The following is a 22,404-nucleotide window of genomic DNA, read 5'->3' as shown; positions in this document are numbered from 1 at the left end:
TTACATGAAGATGAAGACACTGAACAAGAAAGTAAACCTACCAGCAGACATGTGCTAACAAGTTTTTTGTAATTAATTTAGGAGAAACCACAGTAAATACTAAAAACAGCAATTCAAAAAATGCAAGTATCATTTTTTATCTGGTGCGCATCTAACCTTATAAGCATTCTCTACATAAATAAAGCTGTTAACTTTCCTATTCTGTTCATCAACAAACAGGAAAAGAACCTTAAATACATTGAAAAAAAAAGAAAGAAGGTAGTAAGGAAATATTGAAGTTTTTCCATGAAAAAGAATCAAGATACTCTGGCAAAGGGAAGAATGGCCCCCACTACTTTGAGTCATAAAAAAGAAATCAGCTCTTATGGAATCATATCTGCATGTGCCTCTAAAGTGTAGCAGACTTCTTTCTTTTTACTTTTTAAAGCTCTGGAAAGAGGTGGCCTCACTCTAAGATAACTCTTGAAACAATTCCAGCACCTCTCCCAATATGTCCTAGTTGTTCAGTTTTATGTGAAAGTGGTAGGAAGGTAATTCATCCTGATTTTCTGACAACACCTAATGTATCAAAACTAAAAGTCAAGTGAGAAAAACAAGATGAAAATAAAAAGATATACAAGACAAAAAAAAAAAACCCCACACTTTAATAAAAGATCAGTTTTGTTTTGTTCTTCCTTAAATTCAACTCCAACCATTCCAAATCTCATCATAACCAAATCAGCACACATTTTTTCCTTGTTTCAGATACATTTTCTCTTTTAAACAGATGAGTTCCACCCATTGCAATAAACATAACTCAAAATAGAACTGCCACTGCCCGTAACACTCATAGTTAGCACATTTCTTTGGAATAAAGGGCTAACATTACACCCATTCTACACAGGTATAAGAGTTTCAATTATCTTAGTATTTTTAGTATTTCAGTTTCATTAAAGCACTTTTGTGGCCTATATTTAATAAGCCACTGTTTGACAGCTAGACAATTTATCAGTTAGAGAGGATAATACTACCATGCCACATTACCATCACCATAACCCCAAACTCCTCATATGCTATTTAGGATATCAGGAAACTAATACCAAAGTGACCCTGTGTATTGGAGATGCAAACCACACATTTCTCAGCATTCTCAGCCTTAGTGTTACAGGTGAGCTTGTTTTGTTTGTTTGAAAGCTTAAAATACAGTACAAACTGTTAATGATCACGTGAACAGATTTTGATGATCATCTACAGTACAGCTAGAAGAGATTAAGTAAAGTCTCTCTAGTATGTACCTATAGAAAGATTAAAGCTCTCTTGTCCAATCTACAGCTATGTAAGGAATGAAGTCAAAGTAAGCCTGGAACTGCACTATCCTCAGCGAAGATTCCAGGGGAAATTCCACACTGTTCATCAACATCTCCACAGCTATAAAACCTTAATTGTTCATAGCCAAAGCAGTAGCATAAAAGTAGCAGCAGATAAACATTATTTATTATTAATTTGTTATGAGCTCAAACACGAGCATAGTCATATTGCATGACTAGTAAACAGTGTATAAGCATTTCTGTACCAAGTGGCTCAGTGAAAATAGCACCGCTGCTGTGAGGAATAGACCTCAGGCCTTCCACCAACTGTGAGGCTGAAACGGCCACCTGACAGCCACCCCTCAACAGCATCACAGGGCCCAGGGCTAGGAAGCACCCACAGACACAAAGGTCTCGCCATCACAGGATGCAGCTCCCAGTGCTCCACACAGCGTCAGCTCTGCGGTGCTGCGTGCTCATCTACCTACATAGAGATTGTTACAAATTGAGTGCTTTGAAGATGCAGTGACAGTGATGAGGAACGAGTAAGAGATAAATAAATAACAGCAATATGTACCGTTAACAAGTATCGGTCTAGTGAAGTTCTGTCTTCAACTTTTTAAAATCTGTAGAAAGCAAGCTTCCCAGTTTCTTCTTAACCATCATCCACAGCAATCCCTAGTTCTCCTTGCTTCTAATTCTCCTCTTACCCACATGCATGCACAAACACGCACTCAGCCCCAACATCACACCACCACGCCTAACTGACAGATTTTGCTACTGCATCACAGCCAACTCCAAGAGGTTCTCTTAGAAAACCCACACATTAGGATCCTAATGCAAACATTGATCTGTTTTCCAGACTGTTTGCTGAAGAGGCCATGCTGCACTTCTGCTTGCAACAATCTGATACTGTAGAACAACTCCTAACAGGCTAACAGAGGACAAACGTCAAGATGTGAGTTTCCTCCACTCTTACAGAAGATACATTAACCTAGAAGTTAATGACAACTCAAGCACCAATTCAGCGCTCTGCCAGCACACCACAGCCACAGCCAGAAAATAGTGGTGAGTGAAAACACTTGCCACATCCTCACACTCCTCTGCTACAGTGTGCCAGGAGTCATGCTTTGTGCAGAAGCAGATGTAATACATCTTAAGAGACAGGCAACTCTCTAAAACCTCCTTTCTAGGAGAACTGAGTGCAACAGGGATTGTTAGGCTTTCATAGTTTAAAACAGACAGGCTCCAACATACACATACACTAAAATTCCAGGCTAATGTTAGCTCATCTCCTCCTTCAGCTCCATTGCCTAAACAGATGTGCATTATACCCCAACTGAATGCAAATTAATGGATTTCCTGGTACTGAGGCTTTCTGTTCCTGAGGGAGCATTCCAGCAGATGTTCCAGCCATGCTGGCCAGTCTGTGTTCCCAGCCAGCACAACCGTTACCAAAGTCTGCCCGCTTTTTCTTGCTTTACTCGTGCAAGATGACAAGTTTCTTCACTAGTGTTGAAAGCTGAATCCATCTTTCCTTCTTTCAAGATACAGCATTAATAATGCAATATACTACTACTTACTGCATGTCAGAGTCATGTGCTGCGATCAGAAAAGACAGAAAAAAAAACGAGCCAGGCTTCTGATAAGAATGCTTGCATTTGAACACAACTTCTAATTTGATCGTACCACGTATGCTTTGACTCCAGTACTGACATGTCAACAAAACAAACTCAGGAAATACCCTCTGATAGCATAAAACCACACACATATCTAATCAAAACCCAATGCCCTTAACTGCCATGTTGAAGGTTCAGATTCAGCTTCATTGCCATTTTAGTCACTGACTATCTTAAATACAAAAAGCACAGGGCAGACAGTAAATCCAGCTCTTTTCACACCTGGTTACTCTGAAGTGAGGAAATATGTGGTCAGATCAGAGTTAGTCCCCTGATTTCAACAACTAATCAGAATTTATTTCAGCTGTAATTCCATTGTATGTGTACGAGGGCCCACAGGTATTAAGCCAACTCAAAGAATTTTCATCAGTCTCAACATAAGCTCCCAGCACTTAGTTGTGGTCAGTCCTGCAACACATTCCATACACACCTCAAAGACAGTTTCCAAGCCCAGCTACTGCGGAAGGAGAAGCAGCTGAAAAAAAGTCATGCAGTTGTACCAGCCTTGTCTAGTAGCAAAAGCATGCACAAATATTTTGCAACTGTACATTCTGAAACGGACGTTCCTTACTATATAAAATAATGCAGAAAAACATTTCCTTGTCTGAACTACGAAGCCTTCATTCTGTTCTTCCTTCTACTGCTTAACTTTATTTTCAGCAGTGTTTCTGCCAACGAGTTCTTTTCCTTTAGCTGACAGATGTCACTGCTTCTTTTCTCTCAGCCCCCCCACCTACAGCTGAAATGGTACCACGTACCGTTCTGAAGAGGCAACTTGGGATGCAATACCATGAAGTGAGAAAAGCAGAACAACACTGGGTCGCAACAGTGAAAGCAGACCAGATGGACTGAGGGAGAGTAAAAGCATAAATACTGGGTTTGTTTTTTTAGGCTGGGGGGACGTGTTCGCTTTTGTGTGTGTGCGTGTAGTAGAAATTGGCAGGAGGCAGTGGGATGAAAGTGGAAGGAGAGAAAAGAAGCCTTTGATAAGATGCCATAAAAAAAGTAAATTTTCATCTTGAGCAAACAGCTCGCCTTCACTTTCAAAAATAAATTTCTCCACATAGAAACAGTTTGGGTGGCAGCTCAACAAGCATTTCCCCATGTGGGTCTGTGATTTTACAGAGCACTCCAAGATATTTCCAATTTTCCACCAAGCACATAATTTTCTGCAGTTTAGTTCCTACAAAAGTTAAATTGTATTTTTTCCCCCCTTTTGTTTACTTACCCTGCTATTTCAGAAAGGGAAGAGGAAAAAAATTAACAGTTACACAAAGTGATTACAGTGGCAAACCTCCCTGCAAACACCTTGTCAGCCAGAACCAAGAGACAAGGCAAGAATACACAAAACTACACCCAGGATGTAAGAACAGTCTGCTTTTTCCCCTCAAGGTGTGCAAAAGGATCACTCTGCAGCCGTCAAGCAGTGCCACAAATGTTATTCCTTTCTTTTTCACACTGAGTTCTTACTGCTAAATACCATTCTCCATTTTTCTACCCAAAACCCTTTTGGAACTCAAACTCTACAGGTGTTTTATACAGCTTAAACGATTTAATATAAAACGTTTGGAAAAAAGTAGCATCTCCAACCTTCATGTTCTACTTAATTCATATTTTACTGAACTTTCTTTAAAGAATTCATAACAAATTTTTAATAGATGGGAGTACACTAAGTTTCAAGTGAAGATGCATATGATGGGGGTCGGAGATTCATGATCCTTGAGGTCCCTCCCAATCCTGGCCATTCTGTGATATCAATCAGACAATTCTGGAGCATGGATAGAGAGGATGACTATGTAGAATGAAAACAACTACACTGAATTACAGCTGACAAACAAGACAATGAAAAAATACTGCTCAGGCAGCAGACCTAGAGCTCAAGAGTTCTCCAATATTAATATCAAAAAAGCTCACAACTGAAGATTTCATATGGAGAAAGAATAAGACAAGAAATTTTGTATGATCTCGTTGTTTTTAACTCATATGGATTAGAAGGAAAAAGGGTAGAAGAAAGCCTAAATGGAAGAACTCTTATGAAGTTCTTATGATTCAAATAATCCTTATGGATTAAAACCACTCCAGACAAAGCATTTAAGGACATAATCACAAACTGTCTTGATCTTTTAATAACAGTGCTTACAGATTAAAAAAACAGGACTAATTTTAGGATTAGGAATAGGAAGACTTCCTCCAACTTTAAAGCAATAGAAATATTCTTGGCGTTGAACTAATGAAAGAAATTGGAATTTTTACAGCTATTTACAGGCAAATTGTAAGGTAAATTACTTACATTTCTTCTCATTGCATTAAAGGATTCCACAAGCTGCATTTTTTAAACTGAAAAAGGATGTTTCAGCATGTAGGCACGGTGATCAAGGGATTGGGAAAGTCATTTTTCACCATATTTTGCAAGAAAGAAACTTAAAAAGTAGACTGAAAGCCCCAGTCATCCTAAGACTTAAAAGAGATCCCCAAACTCAGCAAAAGAAGTACACAAGTGATTTTCACACTTGCAAGAGTCCCTTGTACAAACAAGCCTTAACATACTTCATTAATTTATGTAAATTTAAAAATAGATAGCATGGATAAGAAGTTTCCTAATGTGGACACAACAACATAACTTTTTCTCCTCCTCTCCTCATATCTACCCAAACATGACATCCCTCTCTAAGCCTAATATATCACACCACCTTAAGTCATTCTCGATTTTACATTTGGCATTTGGCCACTGAAAGGCATAGCTCTGGCACTTGCTAAGAAACATAGTTTCATACTTTTTAGATCAACTTTTTTCCAGTTGTGAACAAAAAGCCTTTCACTGTTATACAGCAATCCTGCATGTGCAACTTGGTTTCGGGGAATTCTCTCCTATCTCCTGAGGACACACTATAACTACTGTAACGAGAGTTAAGGAAAATTGCTTTGAACTTATTCAGAAAAATATTTTTAATGAAAAAAATAGAATTAACTTCAGCTTACAATCCAAGAAATATTATATAAAAACTGAATCTGTTAGCTCATTTCATGCATGAAGCAGATACTTCAGCCTCTCTTGCTGCTGTTAACCACAACTCAGCCTGTTACATCACCTCTCGCAATCTGTCCAAGAGAAAAACAAGCAGCTCTCAACAGCAGCCCTGTCCAGTCCACAGAGGAAAACCAAGAAGTGCTTTGTATTTAACAAGAAAGCTCTCATCAATGTGGATGCCTAACTACCATCTCTTGTCAACATGATCTTCACCACACTAAATGTAGTCTTTAGACAGCTGAAAATACAGTACAAGGTTTAAGGAAAGATCCAGACACGTTCATGCTCAAAATAGTCATTACATCTTACAGGAAAAGTTTGTGAAGAATAGAAGACAGTTAAGAACATCTGTGTAAGAAAATTAACTTGAATTTCTTTAAGACTTTGCTGGAATGGCAGATAATTAAAACAAAAAAGAAATTCTCAATAAATTGGGTTTCAATAGATTGCAGGATTCTACATCCAAATTTTCCATAAACATCACAACAACAGAAGACAGGAGAGTTGAGTTACAATAGAAAGAAAGAAAGAAAGAAGACATTTCTAAGTATATGTTATTAAGTAAGAATGTACCATATAACTGGAGGAAAACAACCCAAACTATCTAAGCTGAACATCAAATAAAGTCTTAAGAAATATTTTTTTCTAGTTGCTTTAGAACATGTTGAACCTGGGTCAAAGTATAACATTTCTTCCTACAGATTTGTTCTTGGCAACCTTCTTGAGTACAATCCAATTCAGGTGGCCAGACAAATGGTTGAAAATACAAGCTGCATCTCCAAAGCAGAGTATTTAATGGAACTAAAATTTCAACAGTCACCCATTTCAAACAACAGTGCTGTTTTATTCCATTACTCTAGTTTCTGTGTTTAAGATGTTTTCTGTATTATCAGAAAGGGTGAGATTGCAATTTGTTTGACAATTTGAAAGAAAGACAGCAAAGCATTTGAACACATATCTTGTATGTCCTGAATAAATCCTGTTTCCAAACATTGCTAGTTACCAACAGTTGATACAGTTAGATGAGCACTTTCACAGAAATGAAAGTTGCTACTGTTACTTATAAAGAGAAATAAGAAACAACAGCAATGCAAAAAAAAAGTGCTTTACATCTAAAGGCAATCAAACCCATTCTAGCTGATGAGTTACTAACAGTTTTACTGAATCAGCAGCAGCACCACAGCTACAGAGCTGGTATTTTTGTTAAACTGTAACAACCTCGTGCCACTAAAACAGCATTCCCACCACCAAAATGCTTACAGGGATGTATATGTAGTTCTCCACACATTCAAGAAGCCCAATTGCTTGTCACATGAGACAGACTTTTACAGCAATAATAGTGCTTGAAAGCAATGCTGATGCTGTGCTTTTGGAGGAGAAAACACCTGAGGGGAATCAAGTCACTGGGTAAATGCTGAATGGAGCACCAGACAAAACCTTCACTACATATGCAGTTCTCAGCTGTCCAGCCAGTTATGGATAGTAATGATACAATCCTTTAAAACAGAACCATTTCTCCCTGCAGACAATTCTCACAATGTGCTATGAATGATACGGCCACAACCACAGAAGTATTTTCAAAGGAAAGCCAGCAGCACAACACTAAACGTGGCACCATTCTCACTGGCTACATGGAATCTTTTATAACCACGATGGACGCAGGTGGAAGGCAGTCAGCTTCTCAGTTCTCTGCAAGATTCAATAAAGTAAACAAGCTTCCTTTACAGAAGTATGAGCTGTACTAAGTATACTGTAGGGCACAAAACTTATAAACTATTTTGAGTAGGTGGAAAACAGGCTCTTTTTTTCCAACATCCCTTGACAGCTGTAGAACAGCTTGTACTGGCAAACTGAGGAATAGTTCTACTTCAGCTGTGGCCCCTTGCAAAACTAAGTGAAGAAAAAAAAAAAAAAAAAAAAAGCTAGAAATGCAGAATACAGCCAGAAGCAGCAGCATAAGGAAAGTGAATCAGTAATACCATATTGTTGCTCTCAAATTCCAAGGAGGAGAGAGAGGACGCACACACTGCCCCCGAATTCAGGAAATAACATGAAGAAGTCCTGAGCTGATATCCTACGTAAATAACAGTTCACTAACTTGCTAGTACTGAAGGACAGCTGAAGAACCCATGAAGCTCTCCTCACTGCTTATACCCTGTCATTAACAACAATGCACATTTTTTTCAGCCTCTCTCACTCCCAAGGTCCTCTCGATAGCTCTAGTCTGCCTGGACCAAAGAAAGCTTAGTTGGTTCTATTCCACCTTCTTCAATGACTCAGTGCCTTTTGTAAATCACCTCAATTGGTGGAAATGCATTCTTTTGCAAAGTACATTTTCTTAAGGCAATACTCTCATTCAAGGTTTGTTAGCAAAAAGTAGCTTCATTTTCAGTGCTGAAAGCAAACCTTTACTCCTTCTGCAGTGCAGCTCCAAAGTAAATGTTAATATCTTGGCAAATTTAATTATTTACAACATTAAATGCTTTAATTTCAGAGTTGTCTTGGATTTGCTTTCCCTTCTTGAAGGATGCAGCTAGAACTTACACAAGGTACTTCCTTGCTGAAGTTATCCTTAAATGAACCATGAAGTGAAGTCTGAAGCCTGCCTTCACCAGACAGAAAATCACACCTTAGGTCTCAAAATCTCTGTTTATGTCAGCATGAAACACAACAGAACAGCAAAACAAAACATTAGGCTTTGAGGACCTGACGTTCACACCACAGGCACTTCAGCTCAGCAATGCACGGGGTGTGCATACTAATAGCAGGGCACAGTGCTGTGCATTGTATCTAGTCCACCTTACTGACTATATGCCAACAGTCTGAGAACATTTCCTGCATTCCTGGAATGTTTTAATTGAAAGGGAATCCAGTTTGTGATCTCCAAGGTACCCCACAATACAAGTTGAAGTGTTACTAGCAAGGTTACAATTCACTTCCAAGAGCAGTTCACATTCAAGGCAATGTTTGGGAACATCCCATACTATCCTGAACTACCAAATCCACCATAGAAATGACCAGAAAAAAAAGAAACAAAACATAATTCAATTGCCTGCAGTTACCCTCTCAAGTAACAAAATGGAAATTAATGACCAAATAGGTGTACAAAAAGCTATACTTCCTTCACAAGTGTTTTTGTTACAGAATGGCACAGAGCTGCAGATTTACTAAGTCAGAATATGCTTCCAACCAGAACACAGCTTGAGTTTGAATGAATGTAACTATATAAAAAAAGTTGCTGGAACTCCTGCAGCACAGTAACATGTTAAAGCTGCTCAGACCACATGCTGTCCATTAACCACTGCATTCTGAACTTAGGAAGGAGAAAATTAGGTGACTTGTTTCACTGGGAGATTAGACTAGAAAAATGAAAGAGGCAGCAATTTTGTATTCCCATGTTAGGTGTAACAGGTTAAAGATAAATAACATGATCCAATAGGAAAAATAAAGCTGAGATCTTCTAATTATGGGTAAGAATTTGAAAAAAAAAAAAAACAACCTAGTAACTCATCCACATTGCAATTTACGCACTTACAGAATAACAGATATGGGAAGGAAGTAGTAGGAAAAAAAAAAAAAAAAAAAAAAATTAAAAAAGAGGGGGGAAAAACCTGAGGAAAAAAAAAAATCACTATAACAAAAAGACAGAAGCATTAAGTTAGTGAAGAAATTAAAAGGCGAGAAAGAAAACAAATGCACCAAATGAAGACTTGAGGCAGAAAAAAAATAATAATAATTCAATGCAATTCCAAGGTAGAGTCAACAAAACACTCCCTGGACAGACAAGTGCTAGAAAATTACCCTGAAAAGACAAGGGCTTAACTAACTGAATGGCTCAACACACCAGTTCACGCAAGACTGGAAAAAAAAAAAAAAAAAAAAAAAAAAAAAACCACATAAAGAACAGTAAATACTATTAAATCAACATTACGATTGACATGCCAACAGATAAAAGTGAGTTTTCATGGCCAAGCAACAACTAATAAATTCTCATATACAAATTGGACTGTAAACATCTATTGAGTAAAACTGTTTGTCAAGGAGCTTTTGGCATTTCCTGATATTCTTAGAAGTGGCAGAGCTTTCACCCTGAGTGAGAAACAAGTTGGGATTTTCATTTATGAGAAGCCTGCAGCCAGCGATTAGACTTCCCATTTCATGATATTTCTTCAATAAATTCTCCAAGATAACTGGAAACTCCTGCCCATAGCACGACAAAAAGTATTCCATGACATGGGCATACATTCACATGTATAACCAATTCTACAGCTCTCCACAGTCATTAGAGACAAGATACAATGCTACCTTTGCACAAGACACTATGGGTCTGTGTTAAGGGAGTATGACAATGCTGGAAGCAACATCTACCATCTCATTAATGACTTAAATTGGTGAACAACACCGAGCACCAATTCAGAGTTCCTTTAAATTTTGCAGAACTTTAATACTTTCACATGTTCCAAACAGCCACGGTCTTCAAAACATTTTGTGCACTGACTCATGTAGACAGAGATACTAAGAAATACTGTACTTCCACATACCTAACCACAAATGACAGAAGAGGTACAATTAAATATCCTCAGTAGACCTTAGTAGACTTCCAGTAGTTACTCCACGTGTATTTTGAGAACAAACTCCTCTCACTGCATTAGACAATGCATTAGGAAGTATGTTCATTGATACTGAGTTTAGGCTACTAGCCAAGTGTTCTTGCAAAGAATGTCATTAAGCTTTTCTCGTGCTTTTAAATCGAAAGACAGATGGAAAAAATGTTTGTAAACCCAGCCTTGTCCACATTTGTAGATCAGAAGTACAAAGGAAGTCACCTGGCTGGTCTCCTGGCTCAAGCACAACTCTATTTTCCAGCCTATGTACTACTTTCAAAATTCATACACACTTTTTCAGGCTCTCAAATTCTACTTTGATAACAAAATCTGCTTTCTGAAGGTTAGCAAACACCAGAAGCTGCAAAGCTTTCATATCTCGTACTGGGACTCATCCATACCATTATGTTTTAACAGGTGGCTGCGTAGTGAGTGTCAAACTAAGAAACACTGATTTGCATAACATCCCTTCTTCATTTTTATATAGCCACAAACCAAGAAGCACATATCGTTAGAGACAGAATGAATTTGGTGTGCATCAGATTTTTGAGATTTTCTTTATCAAGTACAATTCAAATACTTCAGCCTTTGTTTCTTCCCCTTTGCATGGGAACTTTAATCTCCAGAAGAAGAAAACAACCCACCAAATACTCGGCTTAAAGATGGAACAACTTTTCGGGGATCAGCTGAAAGAGCAAGGCTTCAGTTCATAAGGTCTGCCACTCACAAAGTTTCAGCCATTCCAGGCCAAGAGAAAAGCTTCCATCCAAATACCAGAGTTGTTTTCCAGTGTATCAACTTGATGCTCCCAGCACGCTTGCAGCCTTCACTGACTGCAGCAGCTTGTTGTCATTGATGACTACAAAGCAGAGGTCACAGAAGTTAAGAACGAACGGCTTGTTAGGCTCTAACATAGAGTTTGTTGCATACTACTAAATTTACTGTGCTTTCATCACATCATGGCCTGATTGCTTGAGGTTTTCAATTAAAACAGGATGAAAACTCAATTTTACTGAATGCCAATGAAGAAAGAAGCCTAGTAGATAAGCATCTTCCCCCTCTCCAATTGACCTTTTAGTCTTTGAAGGAGACAGGGAGAATTACTACAGGATTTTTTATATTTTCAAAACGAAGACAAAATCCCATACAGCACCATATACTTAAAACCCAATAAAAAGAAACAAAATCCAACAAACTTACAATGGTAAGTCTGATCATCTAGCTTTTGAGCAACATGATGCACTAGATAAAAAAACATCCATAAAAAGCATACAATTTTCCACTGAAGCTGGCCACCTCTGTGACAACCATCAACAATTAAACAGAACCATTTTCAGCAGTTAAAAAAGCTTTGTGGAGAAAAAAACATGTGTATTTATGAAAAACATGCACAACATGAGACAAGTAATTTTCTTGTAAGTGCAGAGACATTTAAAAAAAAACATACAGGACTTTTTGTGAAATGTGCTTTACAAAAGCACAGAAGCATTTAAGACTTCTTAAGTAATGAAACAATCAGCTCTTAGATACCTTTCCCCACTTCAGTTAAAGTTTCAATCTTTTTGGGGAATAGGGGAAAAAAGGAGTTTGAAGGACAAAGGTGGGAACCAAGAATAATGAAGATCTAATAGTAGTGGCCACTGAAGGACAAACACCTAAAAAATTTCATGAGCAAACTGAAGTGACATTGCAAACACTGCAAGAGAATAAACATCAGAGGTTAAAAAGGAAACCAGCAAGCCTTAGAGAAGTGTCAGCAAAAACACTAAGAAGACACTCTGCACACTACAGCCAGCTCCAAGGAACAGATTTGCAGAGAACAAGAACAGATAATTGTCCCCTTTAAAAAATAAAAAGGGGGGTGAGGACGGTAGATGGGGAGGACAAGAACCCCAAGAATCTTAACAATTCATTTGTAAGCTTAACATTCCAGAACTATGAAGAGTCAACCACTGAATTCAACTTACTTTACATAAAAATACATTTATTTTCCCTCCCCCACTGAACTGTTCCATTTTAACATGGTGAAAGAATTGCAGAAGATCAGGTTTGGAAAGGCAAGTTAACTAAACACCTGTTGTGATGTTTTTTAAGAAAAGCAAAATCAAATAAGCTAATTGAGCCCACGTGGAAGAGTAGCAACACCTAGGTTTCGACAGATTGTGTAATCCTATGTATCAATGGAAAAAAAATTAGGAGAAACAAAAGGAATAATAATATTTATAGGGAGATATGGCTTGTTACAAAATCCAATGAAACCAGATTGTCCATTTAACTGATTTAAGTTTCCAGTGAAAGCAGGAGGGAGAATTCAGACGTCTAATAGTATCACTGAAGACACAGTACCTCAGAGGTTGTGGGTGAATATACAGCATTAAGGGACACAATACAAAACTGCATATATTTAAACAAGGGAGTGATACAAGTAGGAATAGTTCACTAACCAGTATGTCATCTCCCCCTATTAGACTTCAAATCTTAAGAAGTGGCAGCTTGAGTGATGAGTAAGAAATGAAATGTCACCTAAAAGAGTGGAAACTATTAGGTTAAACAATAAGCAGGTTGATCCTACCACCTACCATCTGTTAGTGACAATGCTGTTTGTAGCTGTATTCATGCTGAAGTGCTATTGGAGAATGTGTGACTACCTAAATCAAACTCCCAACAAAATTGTGAAGAGTCCAAATTCCATTAATCACTTTTGAGAAAGTCAAACTGCAAGTCATGTATACGTGTTTACAGCTAGAAAGTTGAATTCTAGATATCTGAACACATCAAACAGAACAAACAACATAGCCTGCAGAACATAACAGGGGAGAAAAGTCCTCTGCTTGAATTTTAGTTTATCATGGAGGTTAAAGAATCCCACAGGAATCCTTTATTTAATACAAAGTACTGTCCATGACAGTTTTTACCATTTCTACTCTTTAGCCCATATCATCAGGATTTCTTATAATTCACCAAGAACAATAAGGCAAGTTCTATAAAAACTCCTGTTAATTACGGCAACTGTCAAGAGCAAAAATTAGGAGCGTTAAAGAAATCTCAATAGATGCTCAAAGAGGCATCTGTGAGATTTCTGAATACATCCAAAAGCACAATTCCTACTGCACCTAATGAGACTCCAAAGGTGTCTGAACATCCTCTAGAAATCAGCCTCTGATATGTCTGAGAATACTTTGCACCTGTAGCTCTCTCATCAACATCCACTTGGCACTGTGGGCTTTTAGCACCTCTAAAAATGCCGACACATTAAGTCCCTTCTGATTATCTCCATCTGTGCGCTCTTATTCTTGTATAGAAGGATCTCATCTGTGTTTATAATTCAAACCACAAGCCTGGACATAGGGCTTACATAGAGAGACAGGAATACTAACAGCAATTTATAGAACAGTAGGAGTGAGGGCTGAATTTTCCAGCACCAGCTTTTTCTTCTTTCCAGAACGACTTTTCTGTCTTTTCAGTACTAAAGAAAAGGAGACTTTCTTTCTGATTTGGTACATCATACTTGCTACAGCAATGAAGTCAACCTAAATCACACGCGTAGCTCAAGCATACACAAGAAAAGAAAGCTTTTCTGTGGGTTTGAGAATCAATAATAAAAACTCATTTTCACCTACTTGTTATCTACCTAAATGTCAGAAAATCCTTATTTTAAGTCTTTCATATTCCTTACTGTCCTCATAACAAGAAATCATACTTTACTGCTATGTAGTTTATATTGTATTGGTTTTCCAGCTGAATACAGATTATTTTTTTTTATAGCCACATACTATATTTTTAAGTTATGAACTTAAATACATTCCTGGCATATTCAATATGTACATTCAAATACAAACAAATGTAACAACAGTTCTAATGCCAAATAACATTCCGAATGGAATATGATTTGACAACAAAAGAAATACATACATGACAGATGTCAAAGGCAGTCACTTTCCATGCTACATTTCTTGAGATGGGGAATTTTGATATTCAGGAAAATCTGATCATCTAAGGACTAGATATGCCCAGAAAAGGTATGTATTTTAGTAATCTTTTTTAATTTGGCATAATCTTCAAGACGCTCACAGTAACAGATGGAATAAAAGTTGTGGCTCATAGGTAAGCCAGATTAAATTTGTAGGACAGTATTCATTTAAACCACAGCCAGGTTGGCCAGAATACTTCAAGGGTGCTGCAAATCTCTGACACCAGTTAGCTCAGCTAAAGTGTGTCTGGGTCAGTCACTCCAACCCAAAGATGTAACAGTGCTATAACTTCCTCAAGTTTGGCAGACTCTAAGTGAATTCAGTAACCGTTGCCAGGATTTCTTTACCAAAATGTGAGTAAGCTGCCCCCGTAGGGGAATTTGTTGCTGTTCTACAAAGTTAATCTTATCGAGAAATGTGGCTCCCTGAAAACACAAGATTGATAATGATCTTGCAGGAGTTGCACCAGGCACAGACTGCTATTCTGTTCTGCTGGAACTCATTAGCATTGCACAGCTGATGCCACACAATGACAGCGACAGCCTCAAGGGATCTGATGAACTGTACAGGTTGCAGTGAAGGTAGGAAGAAAAAGATTCAAGGACAAACTTTAAAAAGAGAATATAACACAAGTTACGCTTTGTAAACGGAAGCAGCTTTTGTGAAAAGTGGAAGCAGGAGAATGTTTTCTTCTCCAGATAAGTTCTCTGGCAGGCTTACCTCTGAGAGCTCAGTGCATGTCACAGTGAGCCGCAGCAGAACTGTGCACAGATCAGCTCCTAATTACTTGAACAGGGTACAGCACCCTCAGCATTCAGGTATGAGTTCCAGCCTAAGCTGCTGGTAAGTAACTGAAGTACTCCTATCCCTTACTGCCACCAGCCCTGCATACAGCCATCACAGCCCTAGCAGAAGCACCAGCAGTCAGAGCTCACGGTGCTTTCCTGTGAGCAACAACCAACACGCTGAGGCCATCTTACTCTTCTGGTTTCTGAACCAGTAGAACAGTCTCCTATAACCCAGTAACACGAATGTCAGCCTCAACTCTTTCTGTGCATTCCACCAGAGGACAAAAAACAGAACACAAAAGCTATCTAGAAGTGTAAAATCTTGATTTGAGCTTACATATATTTATTGTTGGATTACTTACAAAGAATTATGGATACACACAGTTGACTTCAAGAGCATTAAAAATGCATCTGTTTTTTTTCCAATATTCCATACGATCTTGAATATGGGAGAAATATTAATGTCAAGTGCTCAGGGAGAGGAAAGAAAAAGAAGGCATATAGCTGGTACCAAGTAAAAACTCAATCCAACATAGAAGGTGGTCTAAGGAAAAGAATTACACTGTTAACAAAAATAAGTTACAGCATTGAGCAATTTAGGAAGGACTAATTTCCATCATTCAGAAATCCAGCTTAATGATGCTTCTCAACTTAAAGTGCATTTGTCTGCAGTACTGAGAAAATAAAGATGACTATAAAAATCATCTCCACTCACACGTTTTCTTTTTCTAGTTAAGTAATGAAAATAGCAGACTTTCATTTAGGAAAATAAAAACATAATACACTGAGTAATTGCACAGCTAACACTTGAGAAGAAAAACCTACCACTGAATGCAGTTCAGGCTCACTTCATACAAAATTATTAGCAGCATACCTTCTTGCAATATCTGAAGTATGGCCCAAAAGCAGTAGCTCATTTTTACATTTTGTTTTCAGCATATACTTGATACATACACCATCTTTAATTCCTACTGTGATGCCTGCTTGTGACCATTTGTTACATCATTGCAAAGTGACCAAACAAGTCTTTAAATTTTTTTATTAAATTGGGAATAATAATACAAATAACTCTTTTCAACTTCCATACTGCTAATATGCTTGGATGAACAAAGCACTTCTTACTACAAAAACTGCACTTCATTTCAAACACCTGCTAGGTGGTAATTTATGTAACAGAAAGATCATTTTTTGGCAGTGTACGAGTCAGTGTCTGGTCTTTAAAGCAGCAATTGGCGTTTCTCCTCTTGCACCTTTTAAGTACTTAATGGCCTTGGTCTACTGACACACCAAACCACTTCAAATTCATTATGTAAATCCCACACAACACACAGGCAGTACATCAAATTAAACATAACGGGGATCTGTGTTCTGATTTCAGATTTGGATCACGTGTTTTTGTCCACTTCTGCAATGATTACATTAGGCTTTACAAGAGATTAGTTTCATTATCTTAGGAGTAAGGCCATCAAACAATTCATGCATATACAACAAGATTCATAATTGTACTCACAAACATAGTGGTAAGTACTGAATGTACAAAAAGCACACTTAGAGCACTAGATGCTCTTCATGATACCTTTTGAAGTAGGAAAGCCCTGATTATTTCCATCCACACTTTCCTCTCCCATCTTTTCAATTCACCTTAGCATACTTAAGTGTCAACAACAGTTGCCAATAAAAATTCTAAGCAAATCAGATCCACTCCTGGCATAAATCTCCAGTTTAAGTATTGCAGTAACTTGCTGATCAGCTCTTTAATGGTTGCACCATTTCATTCCCTTCAGGAAGTCTTTTTTTATAGGGGTGGACTCTGGGGACAGACAACTTGGATCCTATTCAAAATGTAACTGACTTTGCTACTGTTACCTGCGAGTCAGTAGCTCTATGGGCTGGATAAGTCTGGCACTTCAGCAGCTCCTTAGAGCTTTGAACACACCCTGTCTCAATGCCACACTATACACCTTCTCTCTTTGCCTTCACCTAGCAGGTCTGGTGGGTTGAACATCTGCACTGAACACAACGAGAAGTATCCTTAGAGTGTCTCCTACCTTCTACCTTAGCTAAATGCAAACAACTTGCCTATCTAGATAATTACTCTAGTTCTATGTGAACACTGCCAGCATAAGCAACCAGGTTATTAAAGAGCAGAAAGCTGAAGGTTTTTTTTGATTTATGCAACATTCAGAAAAGATGAATATAGATAATTAAATAAAGTTTCAAAATTTCTACAACTTCAGCTTATTCAGCTTTAGAAGTGTTTCATAATTTAATCAAATTCTGCAAATAGCTAATACTATCTATTATTTTATATTGTGGAAGCAAACAAAAACCACCACTAACATTCAGAAACTGGAGAGGAAAAAAGATAAGGAAGCAAAAATGAAGGAAAGATAATTGTTAAGACAGTTCTGTAGGAAGCACAGAAAGCTTCAGTGAAAGTGTTTCATACACCCAAACATCTGTTTGATGACTGGTAGCTGAATCAGTTTCTTCCCTGAAAGCACCATAAATAACTCAGAAAAGCATGGATGGCAAAAGCAGGAGGGGGAGATAAGAGCTACACTGTGCTGCAGGAATTGTCTTGACTTGTGTGGGAGATCTCTTGAGAGTTAGCTGCTCTCTTTCACCAGTAACACTGCCCACAGAACTGCAGCCTCCTCTGCTACCAGGAGACAAGGGCTTGATTCTGTGTGCTAAGAAGCAGGGATGTCTTGCAAGGCGTGACATCGCCCATATGAGTGTGACAGCTTCCCTCCCTTTCACTTCAATCCCCCATTAGCTGCGAAATGAAGACCTCACCAAGCCATCACAGGAGTCTTCTGCATAACGACAGTAAAAGAGGTTTTAGTACACAAAGGATGTACTGCAAGGGCTCTTAAGAGGCAGTAAATTGGAGATGGTGGTAGCTGGAAATTTACTAAATCAAGACGAATCAATATTTTCCCTTTCACTAAAGGGGGTGGAACATGCTACATCAGCAAGCCAAACAGGCAACAAAACCCCACTGTTTAATTTGAACCAATTATTTCAAATTACATTACGACAAAAATAACATTAAACAGGTGTTTAATATACTTTAATCATCTTTTAACAACTTAAGTCAGCCTTGAAGTTGGACGTGGTTGGCAACAGCCTCTGCCATAAAATTCAGGCTCAAAAGTAGCTCACAGTAGAACCTTGGCTGTAGTCAATCCTGAAAGTCCTGCTCACATTCTTAGTTTTAACCTAGCAATCCTTCATGTAAAGGTCATAGTACCTCAACTTAACTGGGGTACTCTCACTTCACCGCTTGCATGCAAGACTCTACATATGGTAGAGCACACATTCAATTGGAAGCAATGGCATTCCATAACATCTTCACGTTGGGTTCAGTCTCCATGAGTAACACATTGAGTTCTAACTGGGATACCAATACATTGGATTAGAATATTTTCAGTACAGGAGAGTATTATTCATACATATTATTCTTGCAGTCCAAATTCTCATCCCTCCATTCACTGTGGCCTCCCTTCCCACCAAGGCATACAACAGAATGGAAATAAAACAGCTACAAGACATCCAAGATGTAACAGCCTTTATTTTCCTGCTCCTTCAATTTTTTAAAAAGTTTAATTAAAAGTTCACAAAGGTGGCCTCATAGACAAGACTGGGATCATTCTGGACTCAATCTTTAGAAGCCAGTGACAAAATGCTTCACACACTTACCTAGCACACATAAACACACAAAGCAGGTGACAATCTCACTCTAAATAAGAGAATTAAAGAAGGGTTCTTCTGCCATAGGTTACAAATATATGAAACTGCTAACAAGGAGAAAACATCCAGAAGACAGTGTTTATATAGCAAATAGAACTTGGATTAAATGTTAGTTTATCTACAGTATGGCTGTTGTGGAAACAGCTACAAAGCAACCTGAGAAAAGTCCAGGAGGAAAAGCTCAAGACACCTTCAAGGGCAATATGCATGCAATGCTTTTCCATACCTGCCCTGGAGTATGTGCAAAATTAACAACTTAAATGGAAGATTTTCCTTCTGTTCAGGCATGGAAGAAAAATATCAGTCTTCAAACACACGCACACAGAGCATCATTAACTAGATGACTGCACCACAGCACAAGACACTCTGAAATAGGCAATTTTTTTTGTGTACTTTCAATTTGTCACAAAGTGAAACAAGAAGAATATAAGGACTTGCCACAGTTTTCAGATAAAAATCCTAATCCTAAACAAGATTAGCTGGTAGCCTAAAAATATCAGCCTGTAATCTCCACAAGACACAAGCTCATGTACCCCACAAAGTCCTATACCAATCACTAACTAGAAGAAATTAGGTCAAAATCCAAGTCACACTGGAGCATCAATCTTCTTATTTCAGAGCTGTCACATTTTAAATCTTTCATACAGTCTCCAGATAAATTATTAAAAACAGATCTTTCTTCAGAGACTAATCAAAAGTGACATTCCAGTCTAATTTTACACTTAAAAAACCCACAAGAGCAAAACCACAACAACATAAGAAGTAGTTTTATCTTCAGTCACTTAAGGCACATCTCCAAACGTATGTAAACACCCCTGCCAACCAACCAGCCAACAGATATCTACCAGACTGCTTTAGGGTTTCAGTACAAAGAGCTGGGATCAGGTGGCAGTACTTCTCACGCTGCTGTTTCTTTCTTGACAAAATTCCATGCTTCACTAATCTCTAGCAGACTGACATACCTTACTCTCATCAATCCCACTAACATCAGAGAAGCTGCTCCCATTTTAATTCTGCATATCTATAGACTCATCCCACAGCTGAACTGAACTCTAGAACTTGAAAGATGTAAGATGAGATTTGACTCCTCCACTGAACTGCCATCCCTGTATGTTCCATACCCAGTTAACTACATACTGAATGTGACAAACAACAAATAATTACCCCTAATCTTTGAAATCTATTGATCTAAAGCCATACAAAAGCCATTGACAGATGCAGGGCTGTCACGAGTAGAACTCATGCTACTGTATATATCAAGATATTTTCCTCCTGAATCTTCTAAAATAAATCAGAACTTTCAGCCTCTAAGATTTCTATTCAGAATAACTGAAATTTACCAACAACATAGATCTTGTACTATATCTTCTGGTGTCACCAAAACACATTATCACAACCTGCTACTCTAAAGTTTTTTTATTACCTTATCAAGTGACTTATGCAGACTTTTTCTGTACTGTATCTAGCTTCCTTTCCACATTGTCAAAGTCTTCTGAAATGCAGATCACAGGATCTCACCTAAAAATAAAGTATTTGAGTATTATGATTTGCATCTGGAAATATCAGCTGCACTATTAACGAAGTGGCTACATCAGCTCACACTGCCATGTTCCAGATCTTCACTGACTGTCATTTCCTCAAAGAACACAGATTCACTGAAATCAGGGCACTGATATTGGGTTCTCAGAATCACTGAAAAGATACAATTTTCATTATTTTTACAGTTGTGTTTATTGCTTTTCAACCTGGCACAGGATATCAACTCACACTGCTGACTAGGAAAGGTAGGCAGTAGATATGAACAGAAAGAAATTCCAACTACAGCTTTTAGGTACAGGCTTGTCTCTTTCCTTAATAAAAAGCAGCAAGCTCTCCAAGTCCTGACATCTTCAACTATAAAATTCACACATTATCTACAAACTCGTCACCAAGACTAAACCAACTGGATAACTAATGACAGCAAGACACTTTAACACTTACTTTGAGTCATTTTAGTGACATTTATGAGCCATAATGTGCAATATGAATCAGTGGCATAAACCTACTTAACATGTAATGAACTAGAGGGCAAAATAAGTAGCTCAATTGCTAATGAAACAATATTTAATTTTTTTGCCATACAGAATTTATTATTAAATACCATCATTTTTGACTCATTATGGAAGAAGTTTCCATGCCCCCTGGCTGACTTACAACAACAATCACAAGTCAGTGGCAATTCCTTTGAGATGGGACACCTATTGACTGCTGCCTGAGAACATACAGAGAATAAAATGGGAAAAGCTAAACAAAACCTTCACTCCTCACAGATCCACAAAAAGCACCTGATCAATGATTTAACCGTTAGCTACTGCAACCACCTTTGCTGGAAGACACAAGCTTCCCTCACTCATGTCCTCTCAGTCCTCCAAAAACTGAACAGCATCATCAGCACAACCCAGAAGATGAATATATACTCAGTGAACACCAGGTGCAACCGGCTCAAGAGAAATGGAAGTACTTTCTCAGGAGCCCCCTGCTCACAGCCAGATGGCACCACACTGCTCAACTCTGAGCATGCTGACAGAACCATGTTGCATATTCACATAGCAGACAACACAAAAATCTGAGTTCTCCTCATACCAAAATCTAGTAGAGCTGCATTAAAAAAAATATATAAATTAAAACCAAATCCAAAACCAACAAGCATTGCTGTGAAGGCCCCATAAGAGATTCATATGCTCCCTTGTGGAAGGATATCATAGACATGAAGAGATGAAGCAAATGGCAAAAGCAGCCAACATGGCCTCAGCTTGCAGGCAGAGCACAATAAAGAACTGCAACGGCCCCAACTCGTACCGTGTATCACAGAAAAGAGACGCGAGGATTTCTTTCTGGCAAGATGGTCTGACTGAAAAGCTTCCCAGGACAGTTAGCAAAGCAGCCATCATGCTACCACAGCTCCAAAGAAAACTCCACCTTTCACTTCACTTCAAAACTTGAACAAGTTCAACAGAAAGTTTAACTTCTCTCTTCCACTCTTTTCTCTCCATTTTCCCTGGGGCTACTAAATAATCATACAAGGTCAGGAGCTTTAAAAGCCATCAACAAGAGAAGGGCGGGAATATGATTAATTAAACCCAGCAATCTAAAATTGCAGGCAGGCAATTGAATACAGTGTTCCAGCATTGACTTCAATATAAGCAAGTTTGCAAGAGCATCATGTTACAATTCAGGTTTAAAAAGCAAGGTTCTTTAATGCATGTATCAAGACTTTTACTTCCTAAAGCAGGCAAGAACAGTCCAAAGCAGC

At 38.2% G+C, this 22,404-nt stretch overlaps 1 protein-coding gene across 4 annotated transcripts in view; it reads right to left on the bottom strand.

Annotated features, from left to right (window-relative positions):
- MGAT5 (alpha-1,6-mannosylglycoprotein 6-beta-N-acetylglucosaminyltransferase) overlaps window positions 1-22,404 on the bottom strand; it is a 115,370-nt gene that overhangs the window by 74,710 nt on the left and 18,256 nt on the right. The window contains exon 2 of one of the 4 annotated variants that reach the window (XM_042827096.1): window positions 20,536-20,630. The exons of the other annotated variants lie outside the window; for them this stretch is intronic. The gene's annotated coding sequence lies outside the window, so the exon portion shown is untranslated. The remainder of the gene's footprint in view (window positions 1-20,535; window positions 20,631-22,404) is intronic. 4 annotated transcript variants of the gene reach the window in all.

Source organism: Centrocercus urophasianus, unplaced genomic scaffold (genome assembly GCF_019232065.1).
Source record: "Centrocercus urophasianus isolate 14NV4802_14NV808 unplaced genomic scaffold, USGS_Curo_1.0 seq_28, whole genome shotgun sequence".
In the NCBI taxonomy this organism is placed as follows: Eukaryota; Metazoa; Chordata; class Aves; order Galliformes; family Phasianidae; genus Centrocercus; species Centrocercus urophasianus.
This window is presented reverse-complemented; position numbering and strand designations above follow the sequence as displayed.